A 23,560-nucleotide genomic window follows, 5' to 3' on the forward strand; every position below is an offset into this window, starting at 1 on the left:
TAAGCCAGTGTTACTGCAATAAAAAAAAAAAAATGTTTTTAATGAGAGGGGGCCAACACTTTAATGATCCTATGGCAGTCTCATGATTGTTAGCATTTATTCTTGCTTTACTGATTGAGAAATGGAGGGTCAGAAAAAACTAGCATTTTGGGCCTCCCCTGGTGGCAAAGCGGTTGAGCGCTGGGCTGCGAGGCTGCCTGCAGCCTCTGCAACGCTGGTTCTTTCCCATCGCTGGTGAGGGTCCCACAAAACAAACAAAAAACAAAAAAAAAACCCTAGCATTTTGCATTTGAAGTGACTTATTTTTATGGTCAATTTGTCTTTTGGGAGATCCATTTGATAGTGTAAAATATTGAACATATTGAATCATCTGATGATACCTAATGTAACCCTAGGAGCAAGAATAACATGTCTTTTTGATTTCTGATGAACTTCATAGGTACTAGTCTTACCTTTAAAGGTACTTTAACATGGGCCTCCCCTGGTGGCGCAGGCAGTTGAGTGCAGCGCTGTGAAGCTGTCCGCAGCGTCTACAGCGTTGGTTCGATCCCAGCCGGCCGGCGAGGGTCCCACATGGCGCAGCAGACCTCTCCTGTTGCGCCTGCTGCACGCCCACTGCTACCCTCAGCAGTGTATTCATCAGTCTGCCTGTTCTGTGCCCCCCCCCCCCCCCGTCGCTGGTGAATCCTCTCACCCTCCCGTGCATCTGGCCTGTACCCCAGTTCTTGTATAAAATAAATAAATAAATCTTTAAAAAAATAAAATAAAGGTACTTTAACATGGATTTTAAAATTTGATTTTCACATTTAAGTGTTTCTATATTGGGTTGTTATCCTTGTTTTCCAATGATGAAAATGAGTTGGAGATTTGAAGTATTTTGCCTTTGACATTGTATCCTAAGTGCTGAGTGTTGTTAGATGTTGATATGGATCAGGATATTTCAGGCAAGTGTTATAGGGCTACCCCAATGAGAAATGCATGCCTGACTATGAGTCCTCACCCGTGCGCTTAAAAGGGACTTACATATAATGAGACTCAACTGCAGGCACACACACACAAAGGCTAATAAAGGGTTTATTTACAAAAAGGGGGAAGTGAAGAAATGAATGACTAAGGGAGAAAGAGAGAGAGATAAATTGGTGAATGAATCCTACCAGTTCTGCAGAGCTGGAACCCCAATAGCACACTGAAAGCTGTTAAAAACCAAGGTACCCTCAAGGCCCACATGTCTGGTTATACACCAAGCCTGGCCGCTTAACTCCACATTCAGTTCCCAGCAATCCTCCCTTTGGTGGTCAAGACATTATGGGATCTGTAGTCCTTGGTGTCTTGGATCAGTTTGGTCTGGGGTGGGGGTGGGGTCCATAAAACCTGTTTGTGGAGTTTGTTCAGAACATCCTTTCCCCCCAACACAAGCAATATCATCAGTGTCTCTTGAAATGAAGAGGTTGAACCAAGCAATCTCCAAATGCCTCTTTAAATGCTCTAGAATGATTATACTTTAAATCCTCAGGAGTCAGGGGGCAGTCAACTTAAATGAGAAAAAAGTACTTGTTTTCACTAACCTCTAACAGAAATGCATTTCCTTCACACCATAGCAAATTAGCTCCCCTTGTGTCTTTGTCATCAGTAGAAATAGTTTTCTTTTTTTATCACAATGCAGTTGTTACAGATATTTTGAATATATCAGTTATGTGGGTCTTGTTTTGGAAATTACGATAGTAGGTTTGTAACAGGGTGGTCCCCAGGAAAGGGGGAGGTTCCCTGCCCCACCCAAGGGAGGGTGGAGCTGAGTAGGAAGAGGAGAAGCTGCAGAAGAGACTGAGGAAGGAAGCAGGATGGAGCCAGGAGACCTGGAGGAGGTGCATGGAGCCTAGAGACATGTGAAGAAACTGCACTTGTCTTTTGGTCGTGGACTGGGTGACACAGATGTGGGTGAGACCCGTGGAGAGGTGACCATGGCAGCTTTTATCTTGATGTTGATTTTGCTCTTTTCCTTCCGGGCTTGTTTGGTTGTTTCTGACTCTTTTCTGTGGGTCCCCACTGGAAGATGCTTTAGACTTGTGGCAGGCTTTGGGGCCTTGCTCTGGGCCGATCCCATATGGATGGAGTTTTACCCACGAGGGGATGGGTAACTTTGGGTGCTTCATTTAGAAACTAGACTCTTTGCCTTACCTGTATTGTTTCCTAGTTTTTATTAAAGTTCCTTCCCATTAAAGTGTCATATGTTGATGCGGCGGATGGCAGAACCCATTTAGAATAGGCAGGTTTGCGGGGTTTGGGCTGCCCCTCTCCCTGTCCTATAACAGGTTTAGCATTAGCACTTATTTTATATATTAAAAAAGAAAAGTATATATAATACTTTGAGTTTTAAAAATATTTTGAAACCAGTGTTTTAATGTAATTGGTTTTCTTTATGTATTTTTGATTTAAAGGTATTTTGGGAAAAAGACTATTTGAGAAATGGTTTTCACATACTGCCAAGAGTTATGGCACAAAAAAAGGTTAAATACCTCTGAACTGCATTTTCTCTCCAGTGACTTTAAAATGGCCTAGTTTGATTTTGGTTGATGTGAAAGAACTTTCTGCACATTGTTTATTGGGGGTTGGGGCTGGGGGTTAGTGTGAATGGGGAAGTTGTTTCTATATAGTTCTTTTACGTTTCCAGACTGATGGACTATGATTATGTAACTTTCCAATGATGCTCATCTAGATAGATAGATGCAGAAATGGTGATGATAGAAATAAATGTATCTTCTCTCTATTTTGAATATCCTTTTTGCAGTATTAAGTTCCTAAGTAGTTGTTCCATTGAGGGATGTAGGAAAAGACCTCTTATTTGAGGTTATCTGTTGTTGATTTTCCAACAGGAGGACTAGCTTGCCAAGAACAAGTTACCCACACAACACATGTACAGCATAAGATATTTCTGGAAGGGTGTTAACCTAAGAAAAATTCAGGGTAGTTGCTGCTGAGTTTTGTTGTGTGTCTTGCATTTTTTTCTTTTCTTTTTTCTTTTTTTTTTTTGCTTGTTTGACTCCTAGTACTTTATGAATTAATTGGTTATGAGAAGACAATGGTAACATTCTTCATATTAGTAAGAATTTGGAATATGCAAAACACTAAATAGCTTATTTGAAATGCAAAGATGGCTCAAGTTCTGTCCTGCAGTGAGTCTGTTATTCCATTTGTAATGCATTTATCTTTAGATTGGGTAGGGTGGGATTTGCATTCCCGAAGTTACAATGAGTTTCCAGATCCTTATCAGTCAGCATTAGGAGTGACTGTTTTTAATAGTGATAATGAGGCAGCTATTCCCAAGAGGAGACTTAGTCACTGGCAGAATTGTCAGAACCCTGAAATAGTTTGGGAAAACTCAGGATGGAAGAAGCAAGCCATTTCAAAAACAAAACAACCCTCAAGATTTTTTGTGGGAGAGTGAGATAGAAGAAGGTGGCCAGAAACCAGATGAACTTCCCTAAGTCTGCTAGCTCTCTAGAAACCAGAAGAGATAAGTATTATTTACCTAAAATATGCAGGTGTGAACATGACTGTTTTGAGTATGCTGAGATTTAATTGACCAGCAGCCACTAATTTGTAAATATGTTCTCTGTGTACGTTGGCAAATTTTAGTTTGACTTTGAGGAAAAAAATCTTTTGGTAAGAAGCTTGTTTTGTCGCCCATTTGCGAGGAAAATTTGAGTAGCGTTTTATTCTGAGGTTATATTTTACTGGCATGAGGGTTATGTGTGTCAGGAGTGTTATGATCCTACAAACCTCTTTACCATGGTAGGTTTGCTAGTTAATAATGAAGACAAAAAATCTTTCACATAATTAGGCAAAATTAACATATGAATTATTGACCGTGTCTGTCCCACTTCAATTTTAAGTGCAAAGGGGATCTTTTTTAGATTAGAATTGTTTTCGTGGCTGACTCCCTGCCAACACAACAACTGTAAGACCTTGTTTCGTTTTCCTTAAATCCAGAAATGTTTCTATACCAAGTCCAAAGAAATCAAATCACTCTTAAGACAATAAGTGAAAACATGTGTAGCCACCTTGGCTGAACTACATCTGTCTACAGATTGGCTCTGTGCTGAGCAAATTCCTTCTTAAATATCCTCTGTTCACCATTACCATGTCATCATCCAATCTGGAGGTGAACAGAGGATGTGCCAGCACTTGCTTATGTAAACTGTGTTTATTTTCAGAGCCAGAGATGAAGGCTAGTGCAGAGAAAGTTGACTGATGCAGAGTTCTGGTCAGCTGTTTTCCCACCCCAAAGGTAGGATCCAGTTTACTTTACCTATGGTGACAGGAGAGTTTGATTAAAACAGAAAAATCATATTTAATGTAATTATTTGTTCTATATGCAGCCATGTGGTAATTTTCTAACATCCTTGTGCAAAGGAAAATGTATAAACTGGGAGGATTGTTATCTCTATGGCAGATGCAATCTGTGTGAGAAATGCAAGAAGTAGGAGATAAAATTTTATGTTAGTGAATGTCTTTTTTTTTTTTTTTTTTTACTGTTTGTGGACATATGGGCCTGGTTTTTCTGGAGGTGGCTGTAGCAACAGGAGGACATGGAATAATGGTGCATGCAACTTGTCCAAATTTACTTTCAAGAATTTCCAACACTTCAGATATTCTATTAGCATCTTATATTCCTGAAGATGTGTTCACTTCTGGACTGATTGTCCCCTATTTTTGTGCACAGTTCTTATCCTGAGACTTCCTTTTACCAACATCTTGATGGTAGTGGTGGAGTGCAGGGGATAGTGTTTGTCTCTTTGTATTGGATTTCTTGTTTTCTAGTTATAGTTGTTTTTTGTTTATGCTTTTATTTTGGCAGAAAATATCTCTACTATGTGCCTGAGAAAGGTTCATGGGAGTTAAACTTTGAGACCTTGGTTGGCTGAAAATGTCTTACTCTTCTCACTCTTAATTGATTGTTTGGCTGAGTTTAGAATCCCAGCTTGAAAATTTTCCTTTGAAATTTTAAAGTCTGGCTTCGTTATTTTTTAGATTCTTCCGTGCTTGCTATATTGCTCTTGAAGTGCAAGTCCATTGGATTCCTGATTCTTTATTTGGTCAGCCCTTTTGGTTTGATCTCAGTGTTTGAAATTGCACAGTAATGTCTTCTAATGTGTTTGTTAAGTACTCACCTTTGTGTAGATTACTTGATGAACTTTTTCCCTTCTCCCTATCCCCTTTTCTCCTGAACTCTTGTTATTCAGATATTGTGTTGCTGGGACTCATCTTATGCTATACTGTTGTTTTTTATTTCTGCTATCACATTCTTAATTACCAAGAAATCCTATTTGTACTACTCTTACTTTTTGACTTTTTTTCCCAAAAGCATATTGTTCTTTCTAAAAATTTGTAATATTTTCTTTTATATCCCTGAAACCATTAATGGTGTGCTGCCCGCCAGAATTTTCTTCTGCCTGCTTAGTCTTTATCAGTACTGGCTACGTAACTTGCAGGACCAAGTACAGAGTAAAAAGGTGGTGCTCTTTGTCCAACATGTATTGAAGAAATCCAAGACATCAACAGTACTACATTAAACCTAACAGAAAGCTTTTATAATTTCAGGGTGACTGCTGAGATATATGCTTTGAAGTGCTTTATCTTCCAACTTCTTTTTCTGTTTCCACGTTTCCCAAATTCTTGAATATTTGCTGATATTTAATTGTGAGAGCCTGTAAAGCTTATTGGAATATGTAAGTAAAACTTGTCAGTTGTCTATCTGACTGTAGGAAGATCTGGCTGGACAAATTTAGTTTGGGAATTTGTCAAGGATCTTTATTTTTTACCTCTTAGACTAGTTGCTGCTCTGATCTCCACATTAGGGGAGAGACTTCTCTCTCTAATCTCCTTTTCCTTGAAGCGAAAACTTTTGGGAAGGGTATGGGTATAGAGGACCCAGGGCCAGTACTTTGTATGGCACATCAGTACTAGTTGTTAAGTTTTCGGGAATTTTGTGATCCAGTTGCTAAATATAACAACTCCAAAGATTATGCAAATTGTAATTAAATGTTACACTAAAAATCAAGGTAATAAATGCTAAAAACTCCCCACTTCCTAATTTTGTATTACATTTTGCTCTATTATCGATGCTCTTGAGATCATTTACAACTATTCTGTTTTTATGATGGACGTGCTATATAATGGGTTACTGTGCATCTCTTCTGTACTCTGTGTTGAGTGACATTGTTTGGTCACTTGAAGCAGCCATGGTAAAAGTAGTTACACCACAGGAATCGGTAAATACTACAGATAACTATCCTTGTAAACCCCTGCCAGCCAGTTGTTTAACATTTATTTACCAGCATACCGTGAACTAGGTTATAGTACACATGTTAATAACTAAACTGCATTTACTTTACATAATTATCCCCCTGGCAATCCCTCACCCATATAACCCTCTATTTTAACCGTCCTTACATTATAGTCAGCTTTTTGAAAGGCTAAGGGAAGGCCATTTGCTTGCCTGCCTAAAAGAGTGAAAGAGGGGGTCAGGGATTTCCTTTCCATAATGATTTGTTGTAGTCTTTTTTTATTTTATCCCTGCTAAGCTTTTTTGGGTAAGAATTCCCTGATGCTTACCTTAGGATTCAATTTTACTAGGTCTTTGTGTCCTTTACTTTTATCCATTTTCTAATCTTCAAAAATCTGTGATTGTAATCTCCAGTTCTTTTCACATCTGTGGGTTTATATCATTTTAAAAAAGTCTGTGTTGCTTGGGGAAGGATCAACAAATAGCATCCTTAAATGATATTTGATAGATGGTACTCTATCTGGGATTTAATTTTTAAAAATTTTTAAAAAATTTTAATTTAATTTTTAAAAAATTTGAGAGGATCCGCCAGAGACAGAGTGGGGAACAGAACAGGCAGATTGACTGAAATACACTGCAGAGGGGAGCAAGAGGGGAGACAGGAGAGGTCTGCTGCACCATGTGGCTTTCTCCCTGGCCGGCCGGGGATTGAACTCAAGCTGCACAGGCTATGGATTGCTTCATAGTGTGGTGCTTAACCCCTTGAGTCACCAGGGAGGCGTAGATTCTATAGTATTTTTGATTTCCATAAAGGAGAAGTAACTGTCTATAAATACATGTTGAACCAAATGCCCTGTTTTCTATATGGAAGTGTGGGGACATAAGGAAACACATCATACAGTTTCACATAGTTTGTTCTTGAGAATTGAAACATTAGTATCTACTTTTCCCAGTTTCTGTATCAATTCCAGTTGCCCTTCAGTTTGTGCATCTGATGACCTGGTCAACTCATCCACTCTGCTCAATTTTCTAGTGAGTCCTCAAATCATGTAACTTCGTCTTACTCTTAAGCTCTTATATGTAAATCAGTGTCCTCTACCCCCATTACATTTGAAATGATTGGTTGGTTAGACCCTCATTAACCTTAATTTCACACTAGGCCACCTCATAATCCTCTGTTTTCCTTTATTTATTGATGGTTACTTTTTGGTTAAGGCCAGAGTAGAAAGGTCATAGGATACCAGGCTGACAACCTAAGGATAACAAATTGCCTGTGATCCTTCAGAAGGACAATATGAATCCTTGATAAAAAGATCTGCAGTAATAAAATGTATAGAAGTAAATATTGATGATATATTCCATCATATCAGCAGTGTATTTGTGGTGACTCAACCCATATGGCCTGGGAACTAAAAACAAATATAAACAACTGAAATTACCTTAAGTTAAAAACCTCCTATATAGCAAAAGAAAATATAAGATGTGTAAATATGCAACCTTTGAATGGAAAAAATATTTACACAATGTATAGCTGATAAGGGATTAATATCCAAGATATATTTTTTTAAAAACTCGTACAGTTCATCAGAGGAAAAAAAGTACGTTGGCAGCAGATATGAACACACAATTCACCAAAGAGGATATTCAGAAGACCAAAAGACATGTGAAAGAATATTGATAATTACTCCTAATAAGAGAAATGCAGTTTAAAAACCACAATTAGATATCTCACATCTGTGAGAATGGCACATATTAAAAAGACACCCAACAAATGTTGGGGAGGATATGGAGAATGAATCCTGTTTCACTGTTGATGGGAATGTGAACTGGTGCAATGATTATGGAATGCAATCTGTATTCACCTTAAAAAAAACCTAAAAATCAAAATACCTTGTGACCCACCCTTGCCCTCCCACTGTTGGGCATATATAATATGAAACCATTAATTAAAAAGAACCTCTATGTTCCACAGTGTTCATAGCCACATTATTTACAATAGTTAGGACATGGACCAGCCTAATCTCCTTTCACAATGAATGGATCACACCCAGGTGTGTATGTAACACACCTGGGGGTATTATATAACCACAAGAAAGATGATTAAATGAAATGCAGCCATTTTCAACAAAATGGAGGGAGAGAATTACGTCCAGCAAAGTAAGTCAAAACAACCCATCCATAAATTACCAAGATGAACAGTAATTTCAAACTAAAATGTAACTGCTTTTTCCATAACGTCTGTGACATAAATCAAGAAGCAAGTATGTAGTGAGTTAGGATGAAAAGTGATGTGGAGTGAGCTGACTTCAACAATGCAGTGCCTGAATTTACTCTCTTAGGTCTGGAATTAGTTGCTTATAGTGAATGGATGTTCACAGAGAATTTATGGACTGCACTTTGCTAATTAAGTTGTGTTTGAAATTTTCAGGTAATTTGTTTCTAAATAAATCAGTAAATAAATACATACTTAATCTATAAACAGTAGTGATTAGATTTGCAAGATTTCTGGAGGATGTTTTGCTGGTTTGAGGAAAGCTGATTAGTATTGTCAAATGTGGTAGCTTAAGATAAGAGTTACTAGTTACTGGTAAGTGTTGTGCCCAAGATCAGCAGACTCGGTGAGCATAGCCTCCAAGAATCCAAAGACAGCTGATGCAAATGCAAAAGGGAGTTTATTACGGACTGAGCTCGGGGCTGAGTCCGAGCTCACGGCACCTACCAACGCAGTGGCAGATAGCGAGAGCCCCGAACAGAGGAAGCAGGGGTATGTTATAGGGTCACGAGCGGCGCGAATTTTGAAAGAAGCTGGCAATTACTCATTGGCTACTACAAAGGCATTTTGGTGCGCACAGTTATAGTTTCAAACTGATTAGACGGTTAGTGATGCTGTCCCATTTATGGATAGGACTGCCCTCATTGGCGGCTGGGGTGGTCTGCTTTTTCATCACCAAGTGGAGTGAGGGTTGTAACTATTGAAACTATCTCTGGAATACGGCTGTACAAGGACTAACATAGCAAGGTGGAGGATATACAAAATGGCCAAACCTTGGCTAAGCTTGGTTCCACAGTAAGAGCAAGGTTAATTAATACTACCTTTTTGCTTTTTCTATTCAGTGAGTTGCCCAAAAAAGGATTATATTTATCAGCAACACCTGGTCATATAGTAACACACGGAATCAAGATAATATCCACAGATGACTTAAGGGAGAGGGCTTTATGTATGTCTGTTGCACCATTGCCTAAAGTTGTTATACATGACCTTTTGTTGAGACAACTTGCAACATTTCTGACTGGTCCCAGTGCTTCTAAAGTGCCAAGACCCTTTTTTTTGATATATGCCCAGGAGTAGCTGGGCATTTAGGATGCATGCCTATGTTGTAGTTCTTAGTTTAATATTTTTTGTTCTTAATTTGGGTCTTTCATCTAATAAGTTTTTTAACTTGATATTATACAAGATAATTTTTATTTAATAATTTAGCTTAAAAACCCCAAATAATATGTAGCTTGGAAATAATGACAGATTTTTGTGTTTTGCCTTTGAATTTTTTAATCTTTTTTGTAATATGATGGTTGGTGTCTGGTTTATTTCTGGCTCTAGGATGAGAATGTTTTCAATATTTTGCTGTTGGGCCTCCCCGGTGGCGCAGCGGTTGAGCGCTGGGTTCGAAGCTGCGCGCGGCCTCTGCGGCGCCGGTACGATCCCCGGCTGCTCCCCGGCCACCAGAGGAGGGTCCCGCATGGCGCGCAGACCTCTCCTGCCGCCCGCTGCTCCCCTCAGCAGTGTGCTTCGGTCCTTCTGCCTGCTCTGCTCCCCGCTCTGGCTCTGGTGAATTCTCTCACCCTCCCGCGCTTCTGACTGTACCCAGTGCATGTATAAACAAAACAAACAAACCAGCAAACAAATAAATAAAGCATGCCTCTATAAAAAAAAAAAAATAAAAAAAAAAAAAAATAAAAACACTCTCTTAAAAAAAAAATATTTTGCTGTTGTGTATTCTATTTTCTGTAGGTTTCTGATCAGTTTATTAAGCTGAAGTTAATTGTCTATCCCTAGTTTGCTATTTTTTTTTTAAATCAGGAATAGTTAGTTAATATTATGTCCTAATAAGAATTTATAAAGATATGGCACCTTTTCTTAGAACTGTTGATGTTTCAGGAGCATTGGGCTTGGTTGATACCTAGCTACTTTAATGAATTTTTTCTTCCCATTCAGACTGTTGGTCACACATACACAAACACATTCGTTTTGTGTGTGATCAATCTAAAAAGCAATCTGAGAACCTCTATTCTGGAAAATCTGTAGTGCCAGGTTTAGCAGTAATACACAGCTCTGCGTGTTAAATGTTTTGTTCTTCAGTATTCTTATTCCCTTCATTTTTTCCTGAAAGTTAAACAATTTAAAACCTTCTTATTCAGAGTCAAGAAACACACTCCTTTACATGTTTATAAATATACTGTATAATTGGGTCTGTTCCCACATTATTCCTGATTTAAAAAACAAAGCTACAGAATCTTTCAGTTTTCAATGAAGTGGCAAATTATCTCCGTTTATAGGTTCCTCATCACCATAATAACAAGTAACCATGAGATAACTCATTTTTGCAGTGGGGCAGGATGGTGGGTCCATTGGTTATCAGATGAATGAAGCCAAGGCGGTCGAAATACATTTTTTTTTTTAAGATTTACTTATTTATTTATACAAGCACTGGGTACAGTCAGAAGCATGGGAGGGTGAGAGAATTCACCAGAGCCAGGGCGGGGAACAGAACAGGCAGACTGACGAAATACACTGCTGAGGGGAGCAGCGGGTGGGGCAGGAGAGGTCTGCGCGCCATGTGGGCCCCTCACCCGGTGGCTGGGGTATCGAACCAGCGCTGCAGAGGCTGCGGGCAGCTTTGCAGCCCAGCGCTCAACTGCTGCGCCACCAGGGGAGGCCCCCAAATACATTTTTCTAGATTAGGCAGTAGGCCTGCCCAAGGTATGCCTAAACATCCTCAGCATGAGTAAGACACAATTGAGTTTGTAAAGGAAATAAAATCCCATGAACTGACACTCACATTACAAATTAGTCAAAGCAAATCCAGATGGACTTTACATTCTGCCTGAGAATGATCAAATAGCTTCCTATTAAGACTTATTAAACCCAGTGCCCATCCCTTCTTTCTCCCAATTCCTCCCATCCGCATTAAAGACAATTGGTAGAGAAGGCTGGGAAACTTGAGAATCAAATGAGGCAGTAGTAAAAAGTGATTTTTAGATTTGAATCAAATTGCCTAGGCAGGGGCCATAGGCTATTTTTCTTTTTTTTTTTTTAATAGAGGCATGTTTTATTTTATTTATTTATTTGTTTGTTTGTTTGTTTTGTTTATACATGCACTGGGTACAGTCAGAAGCGCGGGAGGGTGAGAGAATTCACCAGAGCCAGAGCGGGGAGCAGAGCAGGCAGAAGGACCAAAGTACACTGCTGAGGGGAGCAGCGGGCGGCAGGAGAAGTCTGCCGCCATGTGGGACCCTCCTCCGGTGGCCGGGGAGCAGCCGGGGATCGAACCGGCGCCGCAGAGGCCGCGGGCAGCTTCGCAACCCAGCGCTCAACCACTGCGCCACCGGGGAGGCCCCATAGGCTATTTTTCATTTAAGTTTGTTGACATTAGATTTTGAAGTGCCTTTTCTTACTCTTACTATAGAACATTGTTGTTTTGGACCTAAATGTTAGAAATTTTCCTTAAAATTGTGTTTATATCTAAGATCGAAGGTAAGGGGTTGGTGGGGCGAGAGGAATAGGTCAGTTTTTGAGATACGCTGTCTGAAATACCCTGATTGTTAACAGAATGGCAAAAATAAAACTAGATTTTCAAGTACCTAGTCAGTTTAGAGGACTATCTAATCTTTATGAGTAGACTTGAAGAGTTTGAGAAAATCTAAGTATAATTCATTTTGGACTAGTCAAGCATTTTTCTTTATGGATATTGATGACCAGAAAAATTGTGTAAGTTCAGTGTCAGGAAAACGGGAGAATTTGAGATACAGGATAGAAAAACTCCTCATAATAAAAACTCTGGGGGCATTTTGAGAACATATTTTAGGTCTCCTATAACAGTTGGTATGATTTTTAGCAACAAGTACTGTTTGTAACATAGTGTTTCAGCTGGGAAGCAGTGAACAAAAACCAAGTCTTTTAGAGCTGTTGTAGCGTTGCGGTAGTATTTTATGAGGATAGACAAGGAATCCCTTTTTGAGAAGATGACATTTGAGCAGAAATATGGAAGAAGTCAAAGAAGTGAATATCAGGGGGATGAAGCAGAGGAAATACAACAAGTATAAAAACTCTGAGATGGGATTGTGTTTTGTGTGTTTGAGAAACACAAGAAGCAAGAAGGCTAGTCAGAGTAAGCAAAGGGACAAGTAGGAAATGAGAAATAGTTCAGAGTCCATCTGAGAAAGGAAACCATTGAAGGGTGTGGCACAGTAAGTGGTCTGATAGAACTTCCTTTTTTCTTTACAGGATCACTCTGACTGTTGAGTGTGCAAGTAGACAGGATGGAGAGTTAGAGTAGATTTGAGAGACCAGAGGAAGACTAATGCAGGTGAGAAATGATGGTGGCTTAGAACCAGAGGAGGAGGAGTAAAGATGGTTAGTAAAGATGGTTGGATTCTGACTGTATTTTTAAGGTAGAACCAGTGGGATTTGCTGATATGGATTGTGGGGGAAAAAAAACCATCAAGAATGACTCAAGGTTTTTTGACTTAAGCAATTGGAAAAATAGGAGCTTTTGTTTACTAAAATAAAGATGATTTGGGGAGAGTGATGGTGGAATTTAATTTGAACATGTCGAGTTTGAGATGGTTATTATCCAAATCCAGATTTTTATTACTTTTCAAATCTGGAGTCCTGGAGAGGACTGACCACTTGGTGCTGCATGTAGGCTATATTTAAAGTGATTAGACTTGAGGCAGAGGGGTGCTTGAGTTGCCTGATTCCAAACTGAGGAGCCCTGGAGGCATTTCATCCAACTAACAGGGGTTGCTATAGGATATTTAAAAATTTTCAGCAGAAGTACAGATGGTGTGTGTGCGCTTGACTTGTGTTTTTAAAAATATATTTGGAATGTGTATTTTTTTTTTTTTTAAAGATTTATTTATTTATTTATACATACAAGCACTGGGTACAGTCAGAAGCGCGGGAGGGTGAGAGAATTCACCAGAGCCAGAGCGGGGAGCAGAGCAGGCAGAAGGACTGAGGTACACTGCTAAGGGGAGCAGCGGGCGGCAGGAGAGGTCTGCGCGCCATGTGAGACCTTCCTCCGGTGGCCGGGGAGCAGCTGGGGATCAAACTGGCGCTGCAGAGGCTGCGGGCAGCTTTGCAACCCAGCGCTCAACTGCTGCGCCACCGGGGAGGCCCCGAAATGTGTGTATTTTGTATGTTCCTATGTAGCTATGGTCAGCTGGGTGCAATTTTATATGTGTATCTTGCATTTCTCACAGGAGAAAGTGTGTGTGTGTGTGTGTGTGTGTAAACAAAAATTTCAAATTTTACTCAGATTATTCCCCAACATGTCCATCAATCCCATATAGCAGAAATGAATGTATTTATTAAAAGTTCCTACAAGTGGGGTTAGAAAATTTGCACTGAAAGCTAGATAATCACTTCCTAGACACCCAGGAAAGGACAGAGAGATTTGAGCAAATGTCTTTATAAAGCAGTTTATTTAAACAATTTTGCATGTATTTTTGAATTCTTTCTCTAATTTATTGTCCCATTCTTAAACCTTAAAAGTGATTGTTTATTCCATGGAGTAATATTTATTGGCAAGAGTGAATAAATGAGTCAGTTCCATTTTTAATTTTTATTTCATTTAATTTGAAATTTATATCTCCTCTCCCACCACCATGCCTTATATCTTGTTTCTTTTTAATCCTTCCTCTTAACTTCAGAGCCCTCATGGTGTTTATTGTGACCACTGGTTTTGTTTTGTTTTTTAAAGGCTTTTTTTTTTTTTTAAAGATTTATTTATTTATTTACATAAGCACTGGGTACAGTCAGAAGCACAGGAGGGTGAGAGAATTCACCAGAGCCAGAGCGGGGAGCAGAGCAGGCAGAAGGACCGAAGCACACTGCTGAGGGGAGCAGCGGGCGGCAGGAGAGGTCTGCGTGCCATGCAGGACCCTCCTCCGGTGGCCGGGGAGCAGCCGGGGATCGAACCGGCGGTGCAGAGGCTGCGGGCAGCTTCGCAACCCAGCGCTCAACCGCTGTGCCACCAGGGAGGCCCGTGACCACTGGTTTTTAAAGGTTGATTTGTCTTCTATATAAATGTCCAGTATTTGTTTTTATTCTGAATTGCTGTGCTACACATAATCTCTCAAACTCCCTCCATTTTGTTGAAAATTACTTTATCTCATCCTTTCTTGTGGCTAAATAGTACTCCAGAATGTGAATATACCACATCATCTTGAACCAGTGGTCTACTGATGGACATTTTAGTCTGCTGCCATGTCTTAACTATTGTGAACAGTGCTACTATGAACATTATAGACCATAAGGTTCTTTCTGTTGATATTTTCATATTCTTTGGAAAGCTGAGCAAAAGTGGGATTGCTTACTGGGTTGTGTGATATATCCATTTTTTAGTTTTTTTTTTTTTTAAAGATTTATTAATGCATACAAGAACTGGGGTCCAGGCCAGAGATGGGGGGGGGGGCGAGAGAAGTCACCAGAGATATAGTGGGGAACAGAACAGGCAGACTGACTGAAATACTCTGCTGAGAGGAGCAGTGGGTAAGTCAGGAGAGGTCTGCTGCTCCATGTGGGTATCTCCTGGCCTGCTATCGAACTTGTGCTGCAGTGGCTGCAGATAGCATCATAGGTTGTGTCTTAACCCCTGTGCCAGCAGGGAAGCCCAATCTAAAAGACTTTGGAAACAAACTTTTTTGACTCAGAGAAATAATGAAAAGCTAAACCAAATAAGTTAAATCCTCTATCTGAAAACTAGAAGGTTCTTCAGATTTACTGAGATTCCTTAGGTCATTCCTGGTTTATTGGCTACAGTGATAGTGTCTAGATTCCATTCTAGTGAGTAAGACCATGATATAAATGGCCAAAAATATTACCAACCCATTTTTAGTTTTTTAAGGTAAATCCAGATTGCTTTCCATAATGGTTGCACCAGTTTACATTTCCACCAACAGTGTAATAGGATTCCTGTTTCTCCTCCTCTTCAGTAGTTGTTGGAAGTCTTTTTAATATGTGCCATTTTAACGGGTATAAGATAATATCCTCATTGGTTTTAACCTCCATCTCTTACTGGAAATGATGGTGAACATTTTTTTATATATCTGTTTGCCTTTTGATAAGTAAGCTCCTTTAAGGAGCTTAGAAACAAAATTTAAAATCATATTTTTTCTGCCTTTAGGAGAGACAGGGTAGGAGGAGAGACAATCTTCCTGTTTTGAGTGAGTGCTTTGGTTCTTATGGAGAGGTATTGTAATCAAAGGTGAATGAAAAACTACATCAAGATTTATCATAGCTTGGTTCATATTCTTCTTAAATGCTTCTTTCTTTGTTGTTGTTGTTTTTCATGTTTAACCTAGACCATCAGGCTTAATTTTGATCCAGGAGCAGAAACAATATAAATTGAGGACTCACATACTCTGGTTTCTGATACTGGGATTTTGATCCCCATTATGACGGAATAAATTACCCCTAATTTATAGTACAAGCTAACCTTAGGAGTGTTGTTAGCTCAGTGATAAAAGTGGGGTTCTGCATCACTCATGGCAAGGTGGTCATTTAATGATGAATTTATGATTCCCAAGATTTGTAATTCCAAGAGGAAAGCCATCCTGTTTAGTAAGCCAAATACACATCACATGTGTACAGTAACAGGATTGGATGATCTTGAAGGCTACTTCAAGTTTTATGTTTCTTGATTCTTTGAATCACTCCCCTTCTAAAGACTTGACTTTCTAGTCACTATTTTGGAGAGTCACAGAATTTTCTTTGTTTCTGGGGTTCTAGAGAAATGAGTAAGAAGTATGATAATGAGATAGAGTTAAAATACCTATGTACCTTCTTTTATAAGGGGGCATTTTAGGATTAAAGCCTTTTTCATTAAAACCAAAAAAAAAATTTATGTCATTTTTTTTTTCTGATAAAATTTTCTTAGTATTTTAAGGAGATTTCCTTTTAGCCTCTTGTGCCTTCTCATTTCCTTTATTCCTTGTTCCATGCTAGGAAAAAAATGTTAATTTTTAAATCACCTTTCTATGTAAATTTAGCTCTAGTATTGAAAACTTAGGAGAAATACTGTACACTTATAACCAACAGTGAATAACTTAAAAAATAATTAATTACTAAGTTTTATCCTGATTCCTGCATCTTTTTCTTTGTGTTATGTCAATCGCTTTTAAAAGTTTCATGGGGTTTCCATAAATGTTTTTCTAAAATTTGTGTCACATACACTTAGTGTTTCAGAAATAACCTTTTATCAGTACATATCAGGATCAGATTCAGTTTCAAAAAGACCTTGTTTTGTACCATTACTTTTCTGTTACCTGATTTCTCGTCCATGTTATCCATTTTCTTATACATGTCAGCATTTGTCATGTAAATGAGCATTCATATTCTTTCTTTTGGGTTTTATTTAAAATTGTTTTTGATGGAGAAAAAGGAACTCTCCTGCACTGTTGGTGGGAGTGCAAACTGGCCCAACCACTATGGAGACCTGTGTGGAGATTTCTTGACCTACTAAACATAGAGCTTCTGTATGATCCAGCAATTCCACTCCTAGGTATTTACCCAAAGGACACAGAAACATCAATTCCAAAGAGCACCTGCACCCCTACGTTTATAGCAGCACTATTTACAATAGCTAACCTTTGGAAACAACCCAAATGCCCAAAAATAGATGACTGGATCAAGAAGATGTGGTTCATATACACCATGGACTATTACTCAGCATTCAAAAAAGATAAACACATGCAATTTGCAGCAACATGGATGGAGCTGGAAGGGATCATGCTCAGCGAAATAAGCCAGAAAGAAAAAGAAAAATACCAGATGGTCTCACTCATAGCAGGAATCTAGAAAACGTAAATAAGGGACCAGGAAAAAGAATAAATATAAGAAAGAAAATATCAAAATCAACAAACAACTATGAACCAGAGACACTCTATGGGGGTTGGGGGCAGGAAAGGAGGGTTTGGGGTCAAAATAAGGGGGTTGTAATTGTATGGGGAATATAAAAATAAAACTTAAATAAAAAAATTTAGATAAAATAAATAAAATTGTTTTTGATTCATGATATGGTTGACTGTAGAATAGCATTCTAAAATTTTACACCTAAATGTATCATTTATGTGTGGCACACACACTCCCTGCTTGCTTTTCTGTCCCTAGAGACCTTTCTTGTAATGTGTGCTTTATTATCTTCTCCCAACTAGAATGTAAATTTGATGAGGACAGGAATTTTTCACTTCTGTATTTCCACTCTCTGGGAGAATGTCTGGTGCAAAGAAGATGCTTAATGAATATTGAATGACTGGAAGATCTGCTTAATAACTCCCAAAGGTCTACTTGATAAGCTTCCAACTGAGATTTGAATAGAAGTGATTGTTTGAATGTTCAAATTAGAGACTGGCAGTTGTGTACATGGGATGTGAAATGTAAGAAAGCTCACCAAGGTGATAGGTGGAAATTCTTGAGGTTAAGGTGCTTGATTTCTGTAGGGCCCACAGATTAGTTACAATTTGAGTAACACTAGTATTGTAGATCTCATGAGTGGGTGGGCCTCAGAGCTTTGCCTTTTTTGTAGTTTTAATCAAATCTCTATGGTATGCACATACAAGTATATAAACAGTTTTTCTTATGATGCTCTCATCTTCTCCTGAACTGAGTGATTTCTGGTCTGGAGCAGCATTTTGTAAATTTGAGTAACATATGAATCTTGTCCTAAAGACATTTATTGAGGTCTTTCAATATAGATAGAATTTTAAATTTTTTGTTCTATTTTAATGGCGTTAAATATATATGAACAAAAATACTAAACCCTAGATCTTATGCAAATTTATAAAGTAAATGCATATTCTATGTAATACTTCTTATTTTGATATTTGAATAAAGTTTGAAAAAGCAAATTGATGCATGTAGTAGTATAAATGCTGATAATGCAGATTCTTTTGCAAATGTTTTAATGATACTCTGCTGACTCACCCTCACTGCTTTTCTGTATTTGAACTGCTGAAACCTTTGTTCACACATTATTTGCTTTATTCATTTTGTCTTCATTACATCAGGGTTTCAGCCACATTGGAGCATATTTGTAGGCAATTAAGTATTTTCCAAGTGAATTCAGGAACTGAAGAATGTCCTATTTGATTATCTTTAGGTGCTTAATATTTTTCTCACCTAAATATCCTACTCATAGGAGACATAAGAATTTTAGTAAATTTTATTCTCATTAGGGGAATTGTTTTGTGAAACACTGAATGCTCAGGTTTTAAGGGTCTACTTATATAAGTGGACCTAGGTTTAGCAATATCATCTCTCCCCAAGATCCAAGTAATGCAGGTTGGCTTCTGGTTTGCCTCTGGGTAGTGGTTAGTTACTTGCAAATCACTGTAGAAGGCTTTTTGGATACAAAACTCTGAGATGTCTTTTATCAATACTTTGCTCTCTAAAACTGGGAGGGATATGTTATTTAATAAAGTATCAGGCTGAGTGTCAGTTCATGAAGTAAGACTTATGGTGGAATGTTTTCATAGGGAGAACTTTTGTACCTCTTTATTTAAATCTTTTTTAACTTAAAATGTGGTATGTTTTGAATTTTTAGTGTATCAGAAAATGTTGACCTTTGAAGTAATGGTTACATCACTTACTGTGATGTTGAGCAAGTTTTGGAACTTTTATCATCTTTTCTGCAGTCTTCGCAGACTGTGAAGTACAAAAACATTGAGAGGGATATAATGCACAGTTTGTGGTGACATGAAGACCCAAGGGGATAGGCATGCAGAGATAGGAAGAAAGAAGGAATGGCCGGTCTAAAGGCCCCAAGAAGAGTGAGTTTAGAAATGGACAGAAGGCCAAAATGAAATGTTTGTGACAGTACTGTGTAGATAGAAAACATTCCTTACAGCTTAGGTGCTGTTATGTTTAGAAAGATGTGTTTGTTCACATTCTTTTTTCAATTGGGTTGTGGTTTGTTAGCTGCAATGCTGCCTTGTCTAGGGAATAGGACCCTGCTTTAAAGATGGAAAGAAAGAGTGGATCTATGAGCTTCAAGTTCCAAATTCCAGCAGCCTGTGATTGTGATTACTTCAATTTTATTTGTACTAATAGTTTATTTTTTTTCTGTTAAGATTGGCAGTAGAAAAATAAGTATAACTAGTTTTGGGTGAGAAAGTTTTGTTTTATTTCAAACTTAACCATGTTTCCCTTCATTCAATCACTTATTTTCTTACCCTCTTGACTTTGCTGTTTATATGTATAATTTTGCCATCTGTTAATCCAGCACTAAAATATGACCTTGAGTATCTTTGTGGTTTGGTTTGTTAATAATTGAAGTACCTAAGGGCTCTGGGTGTGAATTCTGTATACTTTAATTTAGAATCAGCAAAGTTAGGGTTTTCTATTGTAGTTAATATTTTCCTTTCTTTAAAGTTGTGGTTACGTGCATTTATGCAAGGTAATGAAGGAATTAACTAGGCTCCTTGTTTAGGTGATAGAATGAGAATTGAAAACCACATGTTTAATTAAGAAATGGTTGATTGATCCTGACCACTGTTTCAGTTCTTTTTTGATTGTCAATGTATCTGCCTTTCTTACTTAGTACTCTCTGTGCTTTCTGATTTACTTCCTGTTCAGTGCTCAGTGATGGGTGTGAAGTAGGGCAGGAAGAATTTTGTTGGTGCCCAGTGTCTGAACCAGGAAGGAGTGAGGCATCTAACTGGCTGGGGCTTATTTATGAAATAAGTCTAATTATAGATCAACACCAGAATAGTATTTGTGTGTATTCTGTATTATCATCCTAGCACAGCCTTACAATCTAGTAGTGTCATCTGTCCTCATGCTTTTGTTCCAGAGCATCATACTTAATTCAGTTTTTGAAGTTGTTGCAGTTTTTCTTTACCAACAATAAAATTGAATGTTTCTAATGATACCTGCTTCTGTTGAGGACTTGATTCAATGTGTTGGAAACTTTCAAATTTGGAAGTGAATGGAAGGCTAAGGGACATGTATATTTCTCATATCTGCCATGAATGCAGGGATTCCATCAGTTTTGTTCATTCTGAAGCTTCAGGGTCTAGCTCAAAACTTGATGTCTAAAAGGAAATTAAATATTTGATAAACAAATAGATTAATTTTAATGCATCGGAACTCAAGGCATCCAAAATTGAACCTGTAGCTAGGATTCCTGTGGCTTCCTTTCACTGGCTTTCCAATCTCCATGGATGGCATTAAGAATAGGCTGGCTAAGGAGTGCTTCATCCATGTGTTCTTCATCTGCTCCATTCTTCATTGTGCCATCATGGATGGTAAGAGCAGTCTTTGACTCCTGACTTGGTGAACATCCAGCCTCCTTGATGCGCTTATTGTGTGATCTTGGCAAGTTCCTTAACCTTCCCGTTTTGGTGGTGTCTTCAGCTATGAATGGAGATGATAAGAGTATGCAGTTCTTAGATTTGGGGAGGGGAGTTGAGAATTTAGAACAGTGCCTAACACATGGTAAACATTTTATTTAGTGTTGGAGCTGTTTATTCTAGAGTGAAAAAGTATTCTATTATTCTGTTATGACTTATTTGTATCTTTTATCTCTAACTCCTTGGTGGTTTCTTTCCTTAAGCATAAAAACATGATTTTTTTCTTGGTGATAGGCGTGTGGCACTATCCTTTTGGACAGTAGTTGGGCAAGATATGTCCAGTCATAAAAATAATACTTTGACTCAGGAATCCTACTTCTGGGAATCAACTGAGGACAAACCCTTAAATACAGGAGAGATTATATTAATGAAAGTGTTACATTGTAAATCCAGCTTTGGAGAGAATAAACAAATTCTGGCACTCATACATTTATAGTGGTGGTAGGTTTGGAGACCTTAATAATAATATGTAAAATACTTGTGATGGAAAGTGCAGCATTGTTTGCACAATGTGATTACAGTCACATTAAGTAGATACCTACTCATATCCAAGAATTTCCAGAAGATGGAACTTAGAAGGGCTCTTTTAACCACCTCCCTGGCTTCTTGTCAGATTCTAGATTTATGCAAAACTGGTTCTCAAGGCTCTAAGTTTACTCTGAAGCTGAGAATTCTATATACCTTGTAATAAACCATCATATTTCATATTTGACTTTAGGGATTCCAGTTTTAGTCAAATTATACCCATGGGGATACAAACATGAGGATAGACCTCTGTGTACTCAAGCAGTAGTTTTACATAGAAGATTAAAAAATAAAAAAGTACATAAACCCTGATATATATTTAGCAGATAACGTGACAGTTTGGTTTCCTGGGTACCTGTTTTTTTGGTAGGGTCGATGTCTCACCTTTACTCCTCGGATATATTTATTTTAACTCCAGTATTTAAATTGACTTTACTAAGCTCTAAAAACAGTCCCGGGGCAGCAGCTTTTTCAGCTTCCTATTGACCATAAACTTCATTTCCTTACAAGAGGTAATTCAAACAAACTGTACCTTGACCAACCAGTGCACAGACTGCTACTTCAGTGTTGATTCTACAGATCCTAGAGAACTGTGCTAGAAGCAAGAGAGTTTACTAAAGTAATTACTTGGTACTTGGTTTATGTACGAAACCCAGCCCAGGGGTATATGTGTATGTTGGCAGACAACAACAGTGCATTTATGTAAACTCTAGATAGAACCTAGTAGCTTTTCTCTTATTTTTCATAGCAGACATTCTTTGGCACCTAATGAATTTTTGAACTGTTCATGGCTGGCCTTCAGATCTTCAACAGTTGTTCCCTAGGAGAGAAGACATCCTTAATGTGTCTGAGTTTTATTTTGGTTCAATAAAGCTCTGATCTGTTAAAGCTCTAATCAGTTGTTTGAAAGTACTGCATGTACAAATGATGTGAAAAATTTGCCTTAAAAATTACATAAAAATATATATGGAAGAATGATTGATTTAAAAATAAAACAGACATCAGTTCACTCAAGGAAGTAACAGTTTGTTATGTGGAAGGGTAGCGGTTTTGTGTAAGAAATATTAGAATAGGAAAAATGAGGGTTTTAACGTGAATGCTGAATATCAGGAAATCTCTGGAGATAAAATTTTCCTGGTAGTGCTCAATGCATTTTCAAACTACACTAATGATTTTTTTGAGGACAAAACTTTTTGTTGGGGTTTATCTGGATTTTGATATTCTGTCTAGTTCGGATTGTCCAACTCTGGGTTTCTTATCAGCATAGATGGTAATAAACTGTGATGTGTCAGACTTTCGGTGAGTGTTGGGCATCATGTCATGGGACCAATAGTAAATAACCTTGTGAACTATTGTATACTGGATTAATTTAGATAAATATGGTAATTTCAACAAAATGTAATAATTCAGTTTGTCTCTAACCCCAACTGTTATTTAAGAATCCTGACAGCTGTGTTCTTTCCTTCAATCCCTCCCTTCCCTCCTTGCTCCACAAAAGGGGGGACCCATGTAAATTTGCATATTGTCCCAATTTAATATTTTGCCATACTGCCAACTGTGTTAGATGTTTCTGTTGTGACCATATTAGAAGAGCTTAGTAGTGGCTACCTTTCCCAACTTATATTCCTTTTCATTTTTTTTTCTCATCAAATTTATAATAAGCTTGTTTGGTCTTTAATTATGAAAGCAATCTATATACTGTATTTAAATACCATTGTGAATTCTAAGACTAATGAAAACTGGCAGTGATGCATATGCTACCAAAAGCTACTGTCAATATTCTTTCGATAGTGAAATGACTTTAGAGTAGGTGTGCTGGGATAAGTCAACCCCCAATATTTTGGAGCTCAGATGAGAAATACTGCCTTATCTGCCTTACAATCTGGGGTGTGTGTGTGTGTGTGTGTGTGTTGTTAAAGTACTCTATTGCAGTTACCTAGATGCATGAAGTCAGTGCTTAGAGGCTTTTGGTGAGATGTTTTCCTATGTCTCTGCCTGTATTAACACTCTCGTGGTATAGGCAATTTTACGTACTTATAGATTAGTGTAACTTCTTTTTTCATATGTCTTCTTTAATTCATCACAGGTTTGTGTAGAGATTTTATGTGGGATTTAAGAAAA

At 38.1% G+C, this 23,560-nt stretch overlaps 1 protein-coding gene across 7 annotated transcripts in view; it reads left to right on the top strand.

The window, feature by feature from the left end:
* The window catches only part of FBXO34 (F-box protein 34), a 66,087-nt gene that overhangs the window by 27,270 nt on the left and 15,257 nt on the right, over nucleotides 1-23,560 (top strand). For 2 of the 7 annotated variants that reach the window (XR_005123758.2, XM_054690615.1), the window contains exons 2-3: nucleotides 4,212-4,285; nucleotides 12,786-12,867. The exons of 2 other annotated variants lie outside the window; for them this stretch is intronic. The gene's annotated coding sequence lies outside the window, so the exon portion shown is untranslated. The remainder of the gene's footprint in view (nucleotides 1-4,211; nucleotides 4,286-12,785; nucleotides 12,868-23,560) is intronic. 3 more of the 7 variants (XM_037503391.1, XM_054690618.1, XM_054690619.1) reach the window with 2 other exon arrangements.

The sequence above is a fragment of the Talpa occidentalis genome, unplaced genomic scaffold (genome assembly GCF_014898055.3).
Source record: "Talpa occidentalis isolate TD23 unplaced genomic scaffold, MPIMG_talOcc4v2.1 talOcc4.11, whole genome shotgun sequence".
Classification (NCBI taxonomy): Eukaryota; Metazoa; Chordata; class Mammalia; order Eulipotyphla; family Talpidae; genus Talpa; species Talpa occidentalis.